The sequence below is a fragment of the Hylobates moloch genome, unplaced genomic scaffold (genome assembly GCF_009828535.3).
Source record: "Hylobates moloch isolate HMO894 unplaced genomic scaffold, HMol_V3 SCAFFOLD_4, whole genome shotgun sequence".
Taxonomy (NCBI): Eukaryota; Metazoa; Chordata; class Mammalia; order Primates; family Hylobatidae; genus Hylobates; species Hylobates moloch.
In genome coordinates, this window is record NW_026652279.1 from 116330105 (window position 1) to 116350622 (window position 20518).

At 37.6% G+C, this 20518-nt stretch overlaps 1 long non-coding RNA gene across 1 annotated transcript in view; it reads left to right on the top strand.

Annotated features, from left to right (window-relative positions):
• Positions 1-18169: 18169 nt before the first annotated feature.
• LOC131383398 (uncharacterized) overlaps positions 18170-20518 on the top strand; it is a 90086-nt gene continuing 87737 nt past the window's right edge. Inside the window, exon 1 of the long non-coding RNA XR_009213388.1 lies at positions 18170-18343. This is a non-coding gene — a long non-coding RNA (uncharacterized LOC131383398). The remainder of the gene's footprint in view (positions 18344-20518) is intronic.

The window sequence follows — 20518 nt, forward strand, 5'->3', positions numbered from 1 at the left end:
CAGAAACAAAAACCAAAGTGGATGTACTTTTGAATAGTGTATCTCACATTACCACTGTTCTGCTCAAGCCTTTAAATGTCTTTGCAGCTCACTTAAAATTAAATCTTTTCATTGCACTACAAATTTCTATACGGACTCCCTCTCTCAAGTTTGATAACATTGTTTACCGTCACTCTCCTCTTCACTCAGTCAGCCTCACTCACACTGGCACCTTGTTGCTCAAAACATGCTATCAGGAAAAGGCCTGAAATGTTTTTCCTCATATATCTACATGATTCAATCATTCATTTCATTTAAATATTTGTTCAAAGATGAAATCCTCATTGATACATTTCCTCATCACAATTTTAAAATGCTATGCATCACTACCATAGCACTAGTAATTTTCTAGTATAGTACACAAACACATATGCATATATGTGTATCTGTACGTGTATACGTGTGTCCATCATATCCATCTGATCCTACTAGAATATATTTTGCTTCCATTGGAATATATTTTGTTTACTGAGGTATTCCAATGTCTAGAAATTACTTGAACATAAGACAGGAATTTAGAGAAACTTTGTTGAAGAAGTAAAAACAATAATAACTTAGCACTTATTGATCATTACCTATGTTCAAACACTGTGATACATGTTATAATTATAGTATCTCACACGAATTTCGCAAACAAAGAAACTAAGGCACAGGACTTGGGTTTAATTTTAGCTCTGCCCACCTACTGGCAAGCATGTAATAAGATGTGGTCCTGGGCCTGTCATAACACTTCATGTTAGCTTATTCCACAGTCATGTATACATTTTTTCTTTATGCATATGTGTGCATGACTGTTTTCTTTTCTTGTATATTCTATAAACAGTTCAAATAAATGGTTTTTTTTTTTCTGGGCTTAATCAGCCAGGATACTAAATTAAATTATCAGGTGGTTTAATCAATTTTATCAAATATTACGTTTTCAAAAATTTTCCCGGAATAAAGCAAGATTATGTTCTATTTTGGACTTTGTGACCCAGAAAAGTTAATATTTCAACACCAAAACATTGTTTGGGATTCACAGATCCAGATTGTGAGAAACACATTCACCCATCCAAACCCAAAGAATGGACTCGGAGTCAAGAAGAATAGCAGAAGCGAGACTTTTTAGCACGGTCTTGCAAGATGGGTGTCTGGTAGGCAGGCACACCCAGTGCCTGTTACAGCAGGTAATTTATCCCCAGCAGGCACACCCATGCCTGTTACAGCAGGTAATTTATCCCCGAGCATGCACCTCCCTCCCTGAGTTCCTCATTGGTTGAGTACTATGGGGTTACAATCTTCCAGGACATTGTCTGAGTTTCATTATCCCCCTTATAAGGTTAATATCCCATCCTTGCTCAAGTTCCAATTTCCCAATAATGAAACTTTCTTCCCTTTTATGAGCTGACCCCTCCTCTACATTCTGTTCACTTATCGTGACTTTCTAGGTGCATGAGCCATGCGTTTTGTCACATCCATAGGCTGGCTGCCAGCACTCAGATTTATCATGCCTTGAAAATGGACCACTTAAAATGTTTTCTCACAAGATTAGGGTGATGTTTGACTAAACTTTACATCTTCTAATTCAGAAGCCTCTTCCAGACATCCTTCAATGCAAAGATCAGAAAGTTCCGTAATTGTCCAAGTCCACCATTTATGATTTCTTTCTGAGAGGATTATGAGGTAGGAGATAATTTTCATTTTCATTTATTTCTATTTGGCAGATATCTGAGAACTTGATCGTTTTCATTAGCTTCTTGGTACATATGGTAGAGGAGGAGCATGTTGAGAGGAGATAATGTTTAAGTTTATAATTTCTGCAGTTACACAGAAACAGCCTATCTTATGATCTAGCATTGTTTAAAAGCTGTGGTTCCTTGAATACAAGGTTAAACAAAGTTTAATGGAAAATATAGGTTACTGTTATTTTCATGGCTCAAAAGTTATTGTTTTTAATTATAATTATTTCTACTATTGGAGAAAAATATGATTTAATAAAAAAACATAGTTTTGTTCTGTTTGTTTTTTAACCACACATCTTCTAGGAGCCTATGTTACTCTCTTGAAGCTAAATAGGTCCTTAGAGAAGTGAATTGATTATTTCAGGCTACTAAGATACAACTTTGTAACACTGTTGAGCATGCTATTTAACAGGCCAGATGGGGACACTGATATACCGAAACAGGGAAAACAAGTTAATGTGGAGGAGAATTTAGACACCATAGGGGAATGTGTGAATGTAAGAAAAGAAATTGTGAATGATATACAGGACCAAAGAAATGTACTCTTTGCAACATATTTCTTTCTAGCCTACTTTTTGACTCTGTTTTTCTTTTTTTTTTTTCTATACATAGATTGTGGCCATAATAGGATGGTACAAAATATGTTTCTAGAGAAACTGGCATTAACTAAACCATACTCTGCAAAACTCAAGCAAAAGATAAGGACAACAACATATGGACTTTTACAACAAACGAGTTCACATGACTTTTTTTTTTACATTCTTCAGCTATGAATAGATGAAAACAGCAGAATTCATGGACAATGGGGATATAAAAGGTGGCAATACAAAGTGGAATAGATAATAAATGTTGTGACTAGAAGAAAATGGAGTAAATTGAACGTGAGTTCACAGATAACAATACCGAAGAGAAAAGAGTGACATCGGAATCTTGCAATTTGTCAAAGATTGTTTAGCCTGTAAGTCAACATTTTGTATAAATTTGAAAATTAAACTAGCTCTTACCTCCTAAGGCACCATAATGTAAATTCATTTTAATTATATTTGATTTATTGACTCATCCTCCATACAAACATTCATTCATTATTAATTAGTTCAAAGCATACTTATTTAAAAAATAAAACCTATCATAAGCCAGGTAGTTTGCTAAGTATGGGGAGGCATCAGCAGACAAGGCAGAATAGGTTCTTGTCCTGATTTCAGATAGCCATAAAAGTTGTGATGAAATGAAATTATGTGATAGAGATAAACCGAAGGAGAAGTGGTCGCTGTTAGGTTTTTTTTATGGTCACCTGTCCTATGAATGTTTGTGTCCCATGAAAATTTGTATGTTGAAATCCTAACCCCCAAGTTGATGGTATTATGTTGGTGCAAAAGTAATTGCAGCTAATTATTTGCAATGGCAAAAACCACAATTACTTTTGCACCAATGTAATATTAGGAGGTAGGGTTTTCAAGAGGTTATTAGATTATGAGTGTGGATCCCTCATGGATGGGATGAGCACCTTCATAAAACAGGTTTCAGGGAGCGTGTTTGCTCCTTCCAACATGTCAGGATGCACAAGGGAATGTGCCTTCACCAGCCTATGTATCTGCTAGCTCCTCGATCTTTCACTTCCCAGCCTCTGGAACTGTGAGAAGTATTAATACATTTCTGTTGTTATAAGCTACTCAGACTAAGCTGATTTGTTGTAGCAGCCTGAATGGACTAAGACAACCTGCTTAAGCCAGGCCCTGGGATTCCCAGTGTCTTTTTTTCATACTAGTTAGATATCCAACTGAGGAATCTGGATAAATCAGAGTGAAACACAATCCATTATTCTCTAATGTTGCCATGGTTAGACACAGTAGAAGATTGAGGCATAGGAGCCTGTATACTTATAGCTTGAGAAGGCAGCTACACAGTATATCCGCCCATAGACCTCACCATAAGTTGGCCTTCCCAGTCCCACTGCAATAGTTTCATGTGCTTGGTATTTCAATTTCCTTGCATGCTGTGATTTTTCAGTCATGATCAGCACTTTAAAGAAGGCAATTAGTGACTATTTCTCTGATCCTCTGAACCTTCCTTCCAGTTTACTTCCTCAGCTGCTTCTACATGTCTGTAAAATAGAGCTTTTATAATTAAATTATTTATTTCCATATTACCCCATAGTGTTTCCATTTCCAGACTGATAGACTATCTCTAAGAAGATGCCATTTAAACTGAACCTGTAGAAGAAATAAAAATCCAGGTATAAAGAAAATTAAATGAAGACAGGGCACATTTAATTCTCAGAGAAATTAAACACTCGTGAAGAAGACTTTTTGAAGGAGGAATGAGGGGAATGGGCTACGAGAGAGATTATTCAACAAAACTCCAAGTATGATAAGAAGAAAATTTGGAGGATATGGTTTTCTTCTTTCTATAATTGATTTGACTGGAAAGTATTTGGCATTATATCTAAGCACTGTGAAATAAGTAATAAAGTTTGAAACTTTCTTGAACATAATAAACAGACTCAGCAAGCATACTGGACTTTCTACTTTCTCCTTCCTGCTCTATGCACCAGATGGCTGATCTGTGTGGACCATATCAGTGGGCTTTCTTGTTCTCTGGCTTCTAGTTGAGTTTGACCAGTAATAAGCAGGGACAATAGCTCTGAGGGGAGGAGGAGAGTGAAGTTTGGTTCCTTCCTTGTAGGATGCTGTGTTCTGTGACTAAAAAGTCACAATTCCTATTAGATGCATCTCACAACACTGACCTCCTGTCACCTTTGAGTGGTACAGGCGACTGGTTGTTACATGCTTGGGAATTACGTTTTCCTAATGTGGCTTTCCTTTCACCTTTATATCAAAAGATCTATCTATTAAGCTTTCCTTAAATTACCCAATGTGAGTAGTTGCTGGGATCCTAACTGATAGGGTCAGAGATACTGAATGAATTTTGTAACAGAAGCACAGATGTGTACAGTTTAAATGTTTAAAGTACAAGTAATCTTGGCAATTATTACATGTCTGAATTAATGCACAGAACTTCCTTATTTTTTGAAATCAAATTTCATGTTATATACACAATATGATTTAGCTTCTATGCTGATAAACTTCAGTATTCATCAATATGAAATTATTTTTGTAAGACCAAAATACACATGTATCAAAAAATTCAAGAACAAAATAAATGTACGATATCTAGTGCCAGTGAAAAATTCAATATCCACAACAGTAGAAATACAGATGATAGGTGTAAAATGAGCCAAAAAAAAGATAAAAATAAGAAAACAAAGTTGATCAATTTAATCCAAATATAACAATTTTTTCATCCACCACTTGAAGTTGGATGGAGAGAATTGACCACCTGTATTCAAACTACCTGTGACAACTATTAAAAAACAGTTTAGAACAAGGAAAAAGAGATATATTACCTTGAATATATTACTTCAATAAATTTTTTACACTATGCATTCACTGTGTAAAATATACATAAGAAAATATATATAAATTATTAAGATTTTATATTGTATCATGTCTGTTAATTTCACTTAGAAAAAATGTGGGTCTTTTGTTTTGCTTGGATTCTAATATGTTCATAATACCATATGTTTTTAAGCCCTAGAAATTTCCAAAAGATAAAATTGATAAGGACAAGTATACTTTCTACAGTGTGAAGGCATTTAAAAATGACATTAAAAAATTGAGCCAAAGAAGTGACAAAAGAGGGAGGCATCTTTAGATTCATGTTTTAGGTCAATAAGGTAAATCACTTATATAGCAGAGTGATAATTTAAAATCAAGCTATGGTATACATTTATGATGTAACCCAGGCCTTAGTCAGAATTGAACAATCAGTCTAGCTACCACAATGCACAGTTTCCAAGTCTACCCAGCTTAAAGCATAACAGATGATGATGATGACAAATATGATCATGATGATCATGATGATTACTACTTTAATCTACTTCTTTTAAAACCTACTTAAGAATCACTTTGTTTAAATGTGTTCTTTGAATTAATACTGGGGTCTTGCCTTCCTATTCATAGTTATATTTCCCATTTCAATTCACATACATGTTATCTATTTGCTCTCTGATTTTAAACTTGCTGAGCCTTTGGATTACTTACGATACTTCTGTGTTAAAGCCTTAAGCTATCTCTGTTGTTTGTACCTAACATTTTGTTAACATTTGTGATAGTGTTGATGATGAAAATGAAATTCCACAAGTGTATGCTAAACCATGACCAAGGGAAGAAATAAGAGAGATGCTGTTTATGATTCTAGAGTGTCTGTTGTTGAAATAGGCCATATATGTTTCTGTGACTCATTTATTAGGTTGTACTCATTAGAATGAGTATGTATTTTTTGTCATTCATAGAAGTTGAAAGAGAGAAGAAACTGGTTGCAAGAAGTAGCTTCAACTTGCTACAGATGATTCTTTTCTGAATTGGAAAAGAATTGGTAAAAGGTAGAGATGCAGCAATGTATTTTTTCTTCCTATAATATTTTTACATATTTTAATTAAAAACATTTCTGGAACATTTGGATGCATTGTGAGTAATTGGCTATTGCTAGTGATGGGCAACAGATGGTCAGAAGTATCTATAAGCCAGAGGAGCTGGTTTGTGGTGAGATCAAATTTTTACTTAAAAAGGAAGAAATGAATAAAAACCCAAAGTTAAACTTTGGAGAGGAGAGGGATACTCGTGTTAACAGCTAAAATTGGAGAGGAGAGAAATACTAATGTTAACAGTGACAGATTCCCAAATAAAACTTTTTACATAAGTGAGATGTGAATTCTTTTGATTTCTTTAGGGCTACAATAGACAATATTTACTGAGTGAGAGACTGTGACCATCATTTTACATGCATTGTTGTATTTTTGTAACCTTGACATTCCTAAGAGATACACATTATATTGTTCCCATTGTTCAGGTTAGGAAATAAAGGCTGACATAATATGTCTATAGTTCTGCATCTAACGAATGACAAAGCTGGAATTCAAACTTTTACCTTCTCTGGTTTAAAGCTGGTGCTCTTTTTTTTTTTGAGACGGAGTCTCGCTCTGTCACCCAGTCACCCAGGCTAGAGTGCAGTGGTGCAACCTCGGCTCACTGCAAGCTCCGCCTCCTGGGTTCACACCATTCTCCTGCCTCAGCCTCCCAAGTAGCTGGGACTACAGGTGCCTGCCACCATGCCCAGCTAATTTTTGTATTTTTAGTAGAGATGGGGTTTCACCGTGTTAGCCAGGTGCTTTTTTTTTTAAGCAAAGAGAAAATTTACTATCCCTAGGAATCCAAGAAACGGTCCAACTACCAATACTCAGGAAGGGCAAGGAGGCTACTGGGTCTTAAAGACTTCTACAACATGGGCTCAAAACCTGGGCTAGTTCACCTCTCATTTCTGCTTCTTTTCATATGCTAACTTTTAAAACATTGTGGGTACATACATAGTAGGTGTGTATATTTATGGGATACATGAGATATTTCAGTACCCAGATACCTAGACAAATCTTTATAGGTTGCTGGATAACTTTACATATTTTTTCTCTCTCCTCTTTCCTCTTCTCTTTTTTCCTCTCATTTTTTCATCTCTTCCTTTATGAGGCTGGTAATGCAGAACCATAATGGAGTACATAAATTCCTGGACATTGTTCAAATTACAATAAAAATACTGGCTTTTCTATCATTGGTTTTGTTTTCTGCAGAAGGAGAAAACCAGTGCAAGCAAGACACTGAGGTTATGTTTCATAGGAGGAACACAACTTAAATCAATATTGATAGTTCGTGTAGTGGCATTCGGTGCTTTAAATTCTACTTTCTATATCCTGTCTTTGCAAGTCTAACTTTACTTTTAAGGAATGACTAGATCTAAGGCAGTCCTGTAGCCATTTGGAGATAGATCTATATGTATCCCTGAGGGCTGAACTGAGGTCTATAGAAATCACACCTTCAACCCAAGGTATGATACCTTTTGTGACAGGTTCTTTGAAGTTTTCCTTCAATCTTTCTTTAAAGAGAAAAAAAAAGTTCAAACACACATTCTTTTTTCTATTCAGAACTGAGATTAAAAGTTTCCCTGATCATAAGATGGGGGGAAGGAAGAAAATTACTTTTTTTTCTAATGACATTGGTTTGTCTTTGAAGTCCAGCTTCTAGACAAGTCACATCAATATCAAAGAATCTGTAAGCAGATTCAGAAAAGCTCAGATTGGATTCATAGGGATAAGTCAGTATTCTGTCTCCGAGCTTGTAAAAGTTTACAAAATCACAAAGGCACTTAGTATTTTAGTTAACAATAGCTTAATCATATTTTTGGTATTAACATGCTTAAATATTTTATAGATGAAAATATTTGGCTAAAAAGAAAGATCATTACATAAATTAAAGCCTTTGATCTTTGACTTTTTCTACTCTTAATCAAGCCTGATGGTGTGACTCAGTATTTTCTACTTCCAGGAAACATGTAATCAACATGCAGAAATCTGCATTTCTCTGAGATTGTTCTACCATTCATTAGTATTAATTAGTTTACCGATACTGGAAAAGTCAAACGAAAGTTCAATGTACTAAAATATATCATTTGAAGATTTGCAAGAATCTTTTAAAACATAATATTAGCCCAACTACACATGAGAAAACCTATTTGTATCAATGATGAAAAAGAATATTTCAAGGTCTTTCAGTGAATACCTGGAATTTATTAAAGAAGGTTTAACCAAAATGGTCATGCTGTTTCTACAATATAATGACTTTCTCAAGTTAGTTTAGTTACCATGGGTATTCTTCCAGTGTTTTCAACCTTACTGGAATTTTCCCCATATTGATATGATATAGCAGAAAGTTGGATTTAAAAATAAAAGTTTCATTTTTAAATAAAAATATGGGAAAAATAAAAATTTTCCCCATATTGATATGATATAGCAGAAAGTTGGATTTAAAAATAAAAGTTAAAATATTGGCACTAAGCACTTCAAGAATGGTAAAATAAGGATCTGTGAAAGACTTCACTTCTATTAAAGCAATGGCAACATTCATAAGAAATGCCAAAACTAACTTTTTCAGAACTCAGCTATTAAAACAAAAGCTTGCAACAATTCATGGAGCACCTATTCAAGAAAAACAGCTATATCTGGGTAAGAAATTGATCTTTTTGTTATTTTTGCTTGCCATATTCTCATCCTCTTAACATGCTCTGTAGTGGCCTGGAAAACCATCAGCCTAGTAAACGTGGTAGCTGTTAAAACCAGAAGCTTAGGCCGGGCACAGTGGCTCAGGTCTGTAATCCCAGTACTTTGGGAGGCTGAGGCAGCAGATCACAAGGTCAGGAGATCCAGACCATCGTGGCTAACATGGTGAAACCCCGTCTCTACTAAAAATACAAAAAATTAGCCGGGTGTGGTGGCGGGCACCTGTAGTCCCAGCTACTTGGCAGGCTGAGGCAGGAGAATGGCGTGAACTCGGGAGGCAGAGCTTGCAGTGAGCGGAGATCACACCACTGCACTCCAGCCTGGGTGACACAGCGAGACTCCGTCTCAAAAACCAGAAGTCTAGCAGCCTATGGATGGGACAGAATGTTTTTGGAGTTCTCCACAAGCCTAATCTCTTGAAATCTGTCACTATTTGATCTGTCTGGCAGTTCCTCAGAAAATACTTTTCTCAGGGATTGTCTCTTTGACATGACGTAGAGCTCACCTAGCTCTATCTGTAGGGCATTTGTCAAAAATGATCAGTGGAAGTTGTTTAACATTGCAGTGGCTGAAGCAGCACTGCTTGTTAGAACAAACACAAGCTGGTTAGAAGTCATAAATGGAAATTCTTGAGAATGAGATATCCGTAGGAGGCTTTGAAAAACTTTCAACACAATCCAAGGACATAGAAGGCAATGCATATGTGTAGGCCTGTGTAACTGCTTAGAAGAAAATACCTGAGAATGCCTTAATCTATTACCTCTGACAAAACTGCGATCTGTGTAGGCAGGAAGTAAAGACTAAGATAGAGTTGTAAATTGCCTGCCTGAGCATTGAATGTATGACCTAACATATGCACCAAACACTAGTAGACTTACTCATGCCATACTTTTTTTTGAGACGGGAGTCTCCCTCTGTCGCCCAGGCTGGAGTGCAATGGCCTGATCTCGGCTCACTGCAAGCTCTGTCTCCCGGATTCACATCATTCTCCTGCCTCAGCCTCCCAAGTAGCTGGGACTACAGGTGCCCACCACCACGCCCAGCTAATTTTTTGTATTTTTAGTAGAGATGGGGTTTCACCATGTTAGCCAGGATGGTCTTGATCTCCTGAGCTCGTGATCCACCCGCCTCGGCCTCCCGAAGTGCTGGGATTACAGGCATGAGCCACCGCACCCAGCCGGTGCCATACATTTTTTAAAAATATGTCCAAATTTTTAATGAATCAGTAAACTAACCAAGCATATAATTCACTGGCTACACTCAAAAGATAATACACTTCCCAGAATTAGACCCCATAAAGCAATAAACAAACTAATAATTGACAAAAACAACAAATAGAAAAAAAAAGCTAGCCCTAGTGTGTGGTAAAATGTGATTTCCTGAATCTTCAAATTATAATATTTAAAATGTCCAATTTTCAACAAAAAATTATGATAACTTTTAAAAAGGGAGGGTTAATTAAGACACTTCTAGATAAATAAATAAACAAAGAATTTATAATTAGCAGAAGTGCCCTACAAAAATAACAAAGAAAATCCCTAAGAATGAATTGAACGAACACAAATCAATAGCTCAAATCCACATGAAGAAACAAAAATTATGGGTAAGGGTACAATATAGGCAACTATAAAAGAAACTTATTTTTGTTTACAATGCTTGTCTTCCTCCATTTGATTTAAATGAGATGTGTATAAAGCAATATTTATAAAACTGTTTTGATGGGCTTGTAATATATAAAGATGTAATTTGCATGTCAATCACAGCAAAAAGAGAAGAAAACCAACAAATAGGAGCAAACTTTTTGTATACTATTGAAATTAAGTTACTGGCCACTTGCGGTGGCTCATGCCTGTAATTCTAGCATTTTGAAAGGCCAAGGAAGGAAGATGCCTTGAGCTCAGGAGTTTGAGACCAGCCTGTACAACAAAGTGAGAACTCGTCTCTAAGAAAAGCTAAAAAAAATTAGCCAGTAGTGGCATGCACCTGTAGTCCCAGCTACTTGAGAGGCTGCGGTGGAAAGATTATTCACACCCAGCAGGTCGAGGCTATGGTGAGCCATGATCATTTGACTGTACTCCAGCCTGGGCAACAGAGTGAGACCCTACCTCAAATAATAATAATAACAATAATAATAGTAAAGTTAGTATTACTCTAAGTGGATTGTCATAAGGCATGATGTTATTTGTAATCCCAAGGGCAACTACTAAGTAAAAAAACTGCCTGAGCGTTGAATGTATGACCTAACGTATGCACCAAACACTGGCAGACTTACTCATGCCATACTTTTTTTTGAGATGGGAGTCTCCCTCTGTCGCCCAGGCTGGAGTGCAATGGCCTGATCTCGGCTCACTGCTAGATAAAGGACATTTTATAATAACAAAAAAACCTCCAAATAATAAATTAAGATACACATCAAAGGTCCTAAAAGGATACACTGGAAAATATCTATTTAACACAAAACAGTGTGGTAATAGAGGAAAAGAACAACAAGAAAAGATATATTTTTTTAAAACATAGCAAGATGATAGACTTTTTACCTATCAACAATTATATTAAAGACAAAAGGGTTAAAATTTCCATCAAAAAGCAGAGATGGGCAGAAAGATTAAAAAAACAGTGTTCCAACTGTATATCTACAAAAGGCACACTTTACATTCAAATAGACAAATAGGTTGAAAGTGAAAAGATGGAGAAATGTTAACCATGCAAGTAGTAATAAAAAGAGAGCATGGGCCGGGCACAGTGGCTCCTGCCTGTAATCCCAGCACTTTGGGAGGCCGACACGGGTAGATCACCTGAGGTCAGGAGTTCAAGACCAGCCTTGGCAACACAGTGAAACCCTGTCTCTACTAAAAATACAAAATTAGCTGGGCATGATGGCTCATCCCTGTAATCTCACCTGCTCGGTAGGAGGTAGGAGAATCGCTTGAGCCCAGGAGGCAGAGGTTGCAGTGAGCTGAGATTGTGGTGCTATTGCACTCCAGCCTGGGCAACAGAGCGAGACTCCGTCTCCAAAAAAAAAAAAAAAAAAAAACAGCATGAGTCACTGTGCCAATATCAGAAAAAAACAGACTTTAATAGAAAAATTTTTACTAAAGATAAAGGATATTTTATAACAACAAAAATACAATCCATCATGAAGATTTAATAATTGTAAGCATATTCACCAATCAACACAATACCAAGTTTGGGAAGGAAAACCTGACAGAATTGAAAAGAGAAATAGACAACTAGAAGCAGTAGTAGTTGGAGAATTCAATACATCTATTTCAATAATGAATACAATAACTAGACAGAAGGTCAATAAGAAAATAGAAGACTTAAATGACATTATCTACCAATTTGACATAATAAATATCTATGATACTACAACCAGCAGCAAAATATGCATTTATCTGAAATGCACATGAAACATTCTTTAGACAAGAATTTATGTTAGGCTATAAAACAAACTTTCTTAAATGTGCAAATACTGAAATTATAGAAAGTATGTTCTCTAGCAAAAATATAATTAAATGTGAAATGTATGACTTAGAAAAATTTAGAAAACTTAAAAATACGTTGAAATTTCTTAACACAATTCTAAGTAAAAAAAAGGTCAATGAAGAAATCAAGGGATATCAGAAAATATTTTGAGATGAATGAAAATCAAGAAACAACATATCAAAACTTATGTAATGCAAGTAACACAGTCTTGGTGGAAATTTATAGTTGTAAACAACTATAGTAAAAAACAAGGAAGATCTCAAATCACTAAACTAAACTCACACTTTAAGAAAGTACAGTCGGGGTGTGGTGGCTCACACCTGTAATCCCAGCACTTTGGGATGCTGAGGCAGGCAGATCACTTGAGCTCAGGAGTTTCAGACCAGCCTGGGCAACGTAGTGAAACCCTGCCTCTACCAAAAGTACAAAAAAAAAAAAAAAAAAAAAGAGCCATGCATGGTGGTATGTGCCTGCAGTCTCAGCTACTCAGGAGGCTGATGTGGGAGCATCACTTGAGCCCGAAAGGCAGAGGTTGCAGTGAGCCGAGATCACATCACTGCACTCCAGTTTGGGTGACAGAGTGAGAACTCCTCTCAAAAAACAAAAAGAAACTACAAACTACAAACTACAAAATGAAGTGAAAACTGTTAAAAGCAAGCAAAGAAAAGGAAATAATAAATACTATGCAAGATATAAATGAAATCAAGTATAGAACACAATAGAGAAAATCAATAGAATCAAATGTTTCTTTGAAATGATCAATAAAATTGAAACACCTTTAGTTATACTAACCAAGAACAAAGGACAGTAGCTCAAATTATCTAAGTCTGTAATTAAAGAGGAAACTCACTATGAACTTTACAAAAAAATTGTAAGGAAACATGCATAACTGTTTATGAATGACTTAAGTAACTTAGATAAAATGGACAAATTTCAGGAAAGACAAAAATGATCACAAGTGACTCAAGAATAAATAGAATATCTGTATAGACCTACAACAAGTTAAAAAAAATGACTCACAATTTAAAAACAAAACCAAAAATCTTACACAAGGAAAAATACAAGTTTAGATGGTTTCATTGGTAAATTCTACCAAACTTTTTTTTTTTTTTTTTTTGGAATAAAGTTTCGCTCTTGTTGCCCAGACTGGAGCACAATGGCGCGATCTTGACTCACTGCAACCTCTGCCTCCTGGGTTCAAGCGATTCTCCTGCCTCAGCCTCCTGAGTAGCTGGGATTACAGGTGCCCACCACCACGCCTGGCTAATTTTTGTATATTTAATAGAGACGGGGTTTCACCATGTTGACCAGGCTGGTCTTGAACTTCTAACCTCAGGTGATCCTCCCACCTCGGCCTCCCAAAGTGCTGGGATTACAGGCGTGAGCTACCATGCCTGGCCAATCCTATCAAACTTTTAAAGAAGAATTAGCAATAATCCTTAACAAACTTCCCATGAAATACAAGAGGAGAATATAAATTTTCAGGCCAATGTCTGAGGACAGTTTTATATTGCTTAGAACGCTATCAAATAACACCACATGCAAAAAATAAAATTAAAGACCAATATGTCTATGAATACAGAAGCAAATTTTTTCTACATATAGAATACTAGAGAATCAATCAGAAACTTATAACAAGAGTCATATACTACTACTAAATGAGATTTATTGCAGAATTACAAGGTTAGTTTAACATCCAAAAATCAATGAGTAAACAATATTAATAGACTATAGGATAAAAACTATATGATCATCTTTGGAGAATAGAAAAGTATTTGATATAACCCAACGTTTCATCATAAAATTGTCAAAGTAGAAATAAAAGAGACGTCATAGAACTGATAAATGCAATATATGAAAACATCTGTAGCTCAAATCATATTTAATGGTAAAAGATAACTGTCATTACAAAATCACGAATAAGGATGTATGCTCTTACCACTTCTATTCAACATTGTACTATAGATTTTAGTCAAGAAAGTCAAGAAAAAGAAAGAAAAGCATACAGATTGGGAAATAAAAGTAAAATTATATATTTTCATAGATGACATGATCTTATATATAGAAAGTCATAAGTCATCCACTTAAAAACTAGTATAAATAATAAATAAGTTCAACATGGTTTCAATTGACATGATCAATATACAACATAGACCAGGCATGGTGGCTCATGCCTGTATTCCCAGCACTTTGGGAGACCAAGGCAGGAGGATCACTTGAGACCAGGAGTTGGAGGTCAACTTGGGCAACAAAGCAAGACTTTGTCTCTACAAAAATTAAAAGTGTTAGCTGGGTGTTGTGGCATGGGTCTATAGTCCTAGCTACTTAGGAAGCAGGGGGATTACTCAAGTCTGGGATTTTGAGGTTACAATAAACTGATCACACTACTGTACTCCAGCATGGGTTACAGAGGGAGACTGTTTCAAAACAAAAAACAAACATGAATTTTATTTCTATACATTAACAATGAGCAATCCAAAAAAAATTTAAAAAATTCAATTTACAATTCAATAAACAAAAAAATCTTACTACTGGAGAATAAATTTCACAAAGATGGCAAGACACATAACTTAAAACTACAACGTACTGTTGAAAAAAATTAAAGAATACCTAAATAAATGGAAAGATATCCTTTATTTAAGGATCAAAAAACTTTATATTTTCTAGAGGGTGATGCTACCCAATTGACCAACAGATTCAACAAAATCTTTTTCAACATTCAATCTGCCTTTTTGCAGAAACTGACAAAATGATTCTAAAATCTATATGGAAATGCAAAAGATTCAGAATAGCCAAAACAATTCTGAAAAAATAGTATGGATTTGAAGGACTCACAACTCCTTATTTTAAAACTCACTGCAGGGCTGTATTAATCAAGACAGTTTTTGTTTGTTTGTCTGTTTGTTTCCTACAATGGTGGATTAGAGGCTTTCAGCCTGACTCAGCAACCCAGAAATAGCAAGATAGTTCATAAAGATCAGCTCTGTGAGCTTTAATTCTAGAAAGAACAAGGGAATTTACCAGAATTTTGAAGGACATCCCAGATCCTGAAGAGGAGGATGATAGCAAGCAGCCCCCATGACGGAATCTATGATAATAGTGAGTGAAGACCCAGTAGCTGAAAGAGGCAGAGAGCTTCTCTCTATGATTCACCTTTCCACTGGGCATCTGAACAACCCAGGCCAAGGGAGAGGACTTTGCTTCTCCCAAGCCCTGGAGTTAACTTGGGTAGAGGCTTGGAGACCCTGTGAGGAAAAATAAAAAACATTGGGAAAAGCTGCAGACATTTTCCTAGACCCAGTACTGAGAAGAGGATGCCATTTTTAATCTGAGCATATACAAAATCTGCCATTTTTTGGTGTTCTGGCAACATGACCCTGAAAGGGTTTTCATCTTGGGCCAGGGATTGGAGCACCTTCTCTGGAGTGGGGTAGGGACCTCCATAGCCAGAACTATGGAAAGTGCCTGAGCAGTAGGCACTGAAATTGTGATCTACCCCCTTGCTTGCCTGAGGCAGGAGGAGAGCTGCTATAGTGGCAGTTTTTCCTGTGTGGCAAGACTTGCAGCCAGAAGTGGCTTGGCAACCTGGAACTGATTGGCATGTGTCATTGGTGCACCAGCCTGCTTCTCTGAGATTGTAGTGCATCAAGGCCCCTCTCTGTTCCATCCCCGGACAGACATCCAGATATTTGGAGCACCTACTTTCCTGGATCAGTAGCCTGAACACCATTCCTAGACATATTTTGTCATACAGCGAGGCTCTCTTTGCTCCATGCCCAGGCAGATGTCCAATATTTGGAGCACCTGTTCATCTGGTTCAGCAGCCTGAGCCACCTCCTCCTTTCTGTGCAGAGATCCTGGTACAGGGGGGACCCTCCCTGCTACATACCTAGGAAGATCTCCAGGCATTCAGAGCACCTGCTGGCTTGGTCCAGTAGCCTGAGTTGCCCCACTTCTGCTTCACACAGATTTTGGTGGAAGGGGCCCTCTCTGCTCCACTCCCAGACAGATATCCAGGCATCTGGAATACCCATTCTCCTGTATCAGAAGCTTAGACTGCCCCTCATCCCCATACAGAGAATTTGCAGCCAAGGAGGTTTCCAAGCTCCATGCCTAGGCATACCTCTAGGTGCCTGGTGGCCACACAGTGTATTCTTTCTTGCCACTGGTGTTTGTGTCTGCCATCAGGGAACCAGCAGGTGGACCTGCCAGGTCCAGCCCCAACTGTTGTGTCTCTCACTCTCCTGGGGCTGAGCAGAGAGTTCAGACCACTGTTCATTTAATGACTCGGCCGACTGTCTGAGGCAATAGAGAGCTTTTGTCAGTAAACAAGGATCAAGTATATAACCAGCCACACCAGCCGCAGCCAGCTCTTACCTAAAAGTGTCATCTATGGGCTTGTAAGATAAACTGCACAGCCCAAAATAAAATCTGTCAAAAGAATTTCACAGGATAATAGAAACAAAGCCAAAAGACCCTACTCAGCATTATCTACAGTCACACACCCTAAGGAGGAGGAAAAGGAAAAGGGAAAGAAAATTAATAATAATAATAATAACAACAACAACAACATTATAGGGAAACACAGGAAAAGTAAAAAGAAATGCTATCCACACAAAAATAATGACAAAAATTAGAAGATAAAAATCATACAGTGGCAAGTTGGATAAAAAACAAGACTCATCTGTTTTTTGTCTTCGAGAGACCTTAGAAACACCCAAAGACTCAAAGTAAAGGGTTGGAGTAAGAACTACTATACAAATGGAAAACAAAAAAAACAGGGTCACTATTCTCATATGAGATAAAACAGACTTTGAATTAACAACAGTAGAAAAGGACAAAAAAGAACATTACATATAGATAAACAATTCAATTCAACAAGAAGACTTAACTAACTTAAATATATAAACATCCAATATTGGAGCATCCAATTTCATAAAACAAGTACTTCTAGACCTACAAAAAGACAGCTAGATAATAATTGTCAGGGACTTCATCACCCATTGACAGCATTAAACAAATCATCAAGGCAGAAAACTAACAAAAAAATTCTGGACTTAAACTTGACACTTGACCAATTGGACCTAATAAACATCTACGGGGTACCCCACCCATCATTCACAAATATACATTCTTTTCATTTGCATATGGAACGTACTCCAAGACTGACTGCACGCTTGGCTATAAAGCAAGTCTCAAGAAATGTTAAAACATTAAAATCATACAAAACATACTCTCAAACTACAGTGGAATATAGAATTCAATGCCAAGGATATTTCTCAAGGACACAATTACATGCAAACGCAACAACTTGCTTTAAGACTTTTAGGTAGCCTCCTCGCCGCCCCTCGGAGCCGACGAGTGGCGGCGGCGGCCCCAGGTCCCGGGTCCCTCAGGTGAGAGGGCGGGTGGAGGAGGAAGCGGCCGACCCCAGAGTCCTGCTTCGGCGCCGCCAAGCACCGCCCGCCTCAGCCGACCAGCCCCGTCGGCTACCGGGCCTCGCCGAGAGGAGAGGCGCGAAAGGCCTCGGCGGCCGCGAGGAGACGGCGGCTGGGGCGCGGGCGGAGGCGGCGCGGGCGGTCGCGGCTGCCGCTTTGTTGTGCTGCCCGGACCGGGGAAGGAGAAGTGGGAGGAGCGGGGAGCTCGGCGTCCCGCTCCCTCCGCGGCTCAGGGCGACGACGCTCGGCACATCCGGGACCCTCCGGCCGTGGCGTCCGCGGCGCCGGCTGCTCGGGCCCCAGTCCCGGCAGCTGTGGTGACTCCGCCGCGCCTCGCCGGCGCCCCCATCCCCGTCCCCGTCCCGCCCGCCGCCCCCGCCGTCAGGACAAGTCTAACCGCGGAGGCCGGAGGAACGGGCCCTTCAAGCTGCGCCTGACAGTCACTGGAGGAGGATCCATGGCCAAGGCTGAACTCTAAGGACCATATACCTGCCCTGGTTTGTAGCAATGCCTTCTCAGAGAATTTTTTAGAGGTTTCAGCTGAGATAGCTCGAGGGAATGTCCAGGCTGTAGTCATACCCTCAAAAGATCCAGAACCACTTGAGGAAAATTGCGCTAAAGCCCTGACTTTTAGGATACATGATTCTTTGAATAATAGCCTTCCAGTTGGCCTTGTGCCTACTAATTCAACAAACACTGTCATGGACCAAAAAAATTTGAAGATGTCAACTCCTGGCCAAATGAAAGCCCAAGAAATTGAAAGAACCCCTCCAACAAACTTTAAAAGGACATTAGAAGAGTCCAATTCTGGTCCCCTGATGAAAAAGCATAGATGAAATGGCTTAAGTCGAAGTAGTGGTGCTCAGCCTGCAAGTGTCCCCACAGCCTCACAGCAAAATCTTTGTTAAACTCACCATGCAACACAGACTTAGGGGCCACAAGAAAATTGGAAATCATTTAATTCATCAACACAGGAAAACTGTGTTTGCTGAAATGCATCTGGGAAATGAGGTTTTTCCAAACTTAGGATATAAGAGGGCTTTTTAAATTTGGTGCTGAAGTTGAACTTTTTTTAAGGGGACAAAATTAAAAGAATATACAGTTTGACTTTTTGGAATTAAGCAGTTTTATCCTGGCCTTGTACTTGCTTGTATTATAAATGCGGATTTTGTAGATGTTAGGGTATAAGTTGCTGTAAAATTTGTGTTAAGTTTGTATCCACGCAAATTCAGTCTCTTACTCATACACAGTAATTGTGACAACAGAGCTAAATATTTAAAGAAATAAAAAGAATCTATTAGATTTTAGAAAAACATTTAAACTTTTTAAAATACTTACTAAAAAATTTGTATAAGCCACTTGTCTTGAAAACTGCACAAGTTTTTAAAGTAAATTATTAAGCAGACTGGAAAAGTGATGTGTTTTCATAGTGACCTGTGTTTCACTTAATAGTTCTTAGAGACGAGTGTCTTTTAAACATTATTTTTTATTTCTGATTTCATAATTCGAACTAAATTTTTCATAGAAGTGTTGAGCCATGCTACAGTTAGTCTTCTCCCAATTAAAATACTATGCAGTATCTCCGACACCAGTAGCATTTTTCTAAAACCTTAGTCATCAGATATGCTTACTAAATCTTCGGCATAGAAGGAAGTGTGTTTGCCTAAAACAATCTAAAGCAATTACATTCTTTTTCATCTCAGACCAATGGCATCATTAGGTCTTAAAGTAGTTACTCCCTTCTCGTGTTTGCTTAAAATATGTGAAGTTTTCCTTGCTATTTCAATAACAGATGGTGCTGCTAATTCCCAACATTTCTTAAATTATTTTATATCATACAGTTTTCATTGATTATATGGGTATATATTCATCTAATCAGTGAACTGTTAAAGAAAAACAAAAAGACTTTTAGGTAAACAAAATCAAGACTGAAATCAAAAAATTATGTGAAATAAATGTAAACAGAGACAAAACATACCAAAATTCTTTGGATGTATCAAAAGCAGTGTTAAGAGGAAGATTTATAGCACCAAATGCCTACCCCCAAAAGTTAGAAAGATCTCAAATTAATAATCTGGCTGGGCACGGTGGCTCATGCCTATAATTTCAGCACTTTGAGATGCCAAGGTGGGCAGATGGTTTGAGCTCAGGAGTCTGAAGCCAGCCTGAGCAACATGGTGAAATCCTATCTCAACAAAAATTTAAAAAGTTAGCCAGGTGTGGTGGTGTGAACTTGGAGTCCCAGCTATTTGGGGAGCTGAGGCAGGAGGATCATTTGCACTCATGAGGTTGAGGCTGAAATGAGCCATGATCATGCCACTACACTCCAGCCTCAGTGACAAAGCAAGACTCTGTCTCAGAAACAAACAAAAAATCTAACATCACACCTGGAGGAACTAGAAAAACAAGAATAAACTAACCCCAAAGCGAGCAGAAGAAAAAAATAACTAAAATCGGAGTGGAACTGAATGAAATTTAGACACAAAAAATCCACACAAAGAAACAATTAAACCAAAAGTTGGTTCTTTGAAAGATAAACAAGATAAACAGACCACTTGCTGGATTATTAATTACAAAAATAGAGAAGATCCAAATAAGCCCAATCAGAAATGACAAAGATGACATCACAACTCACCCCACAGGAACACAAAAGATCTTCAGAGACAACTTGT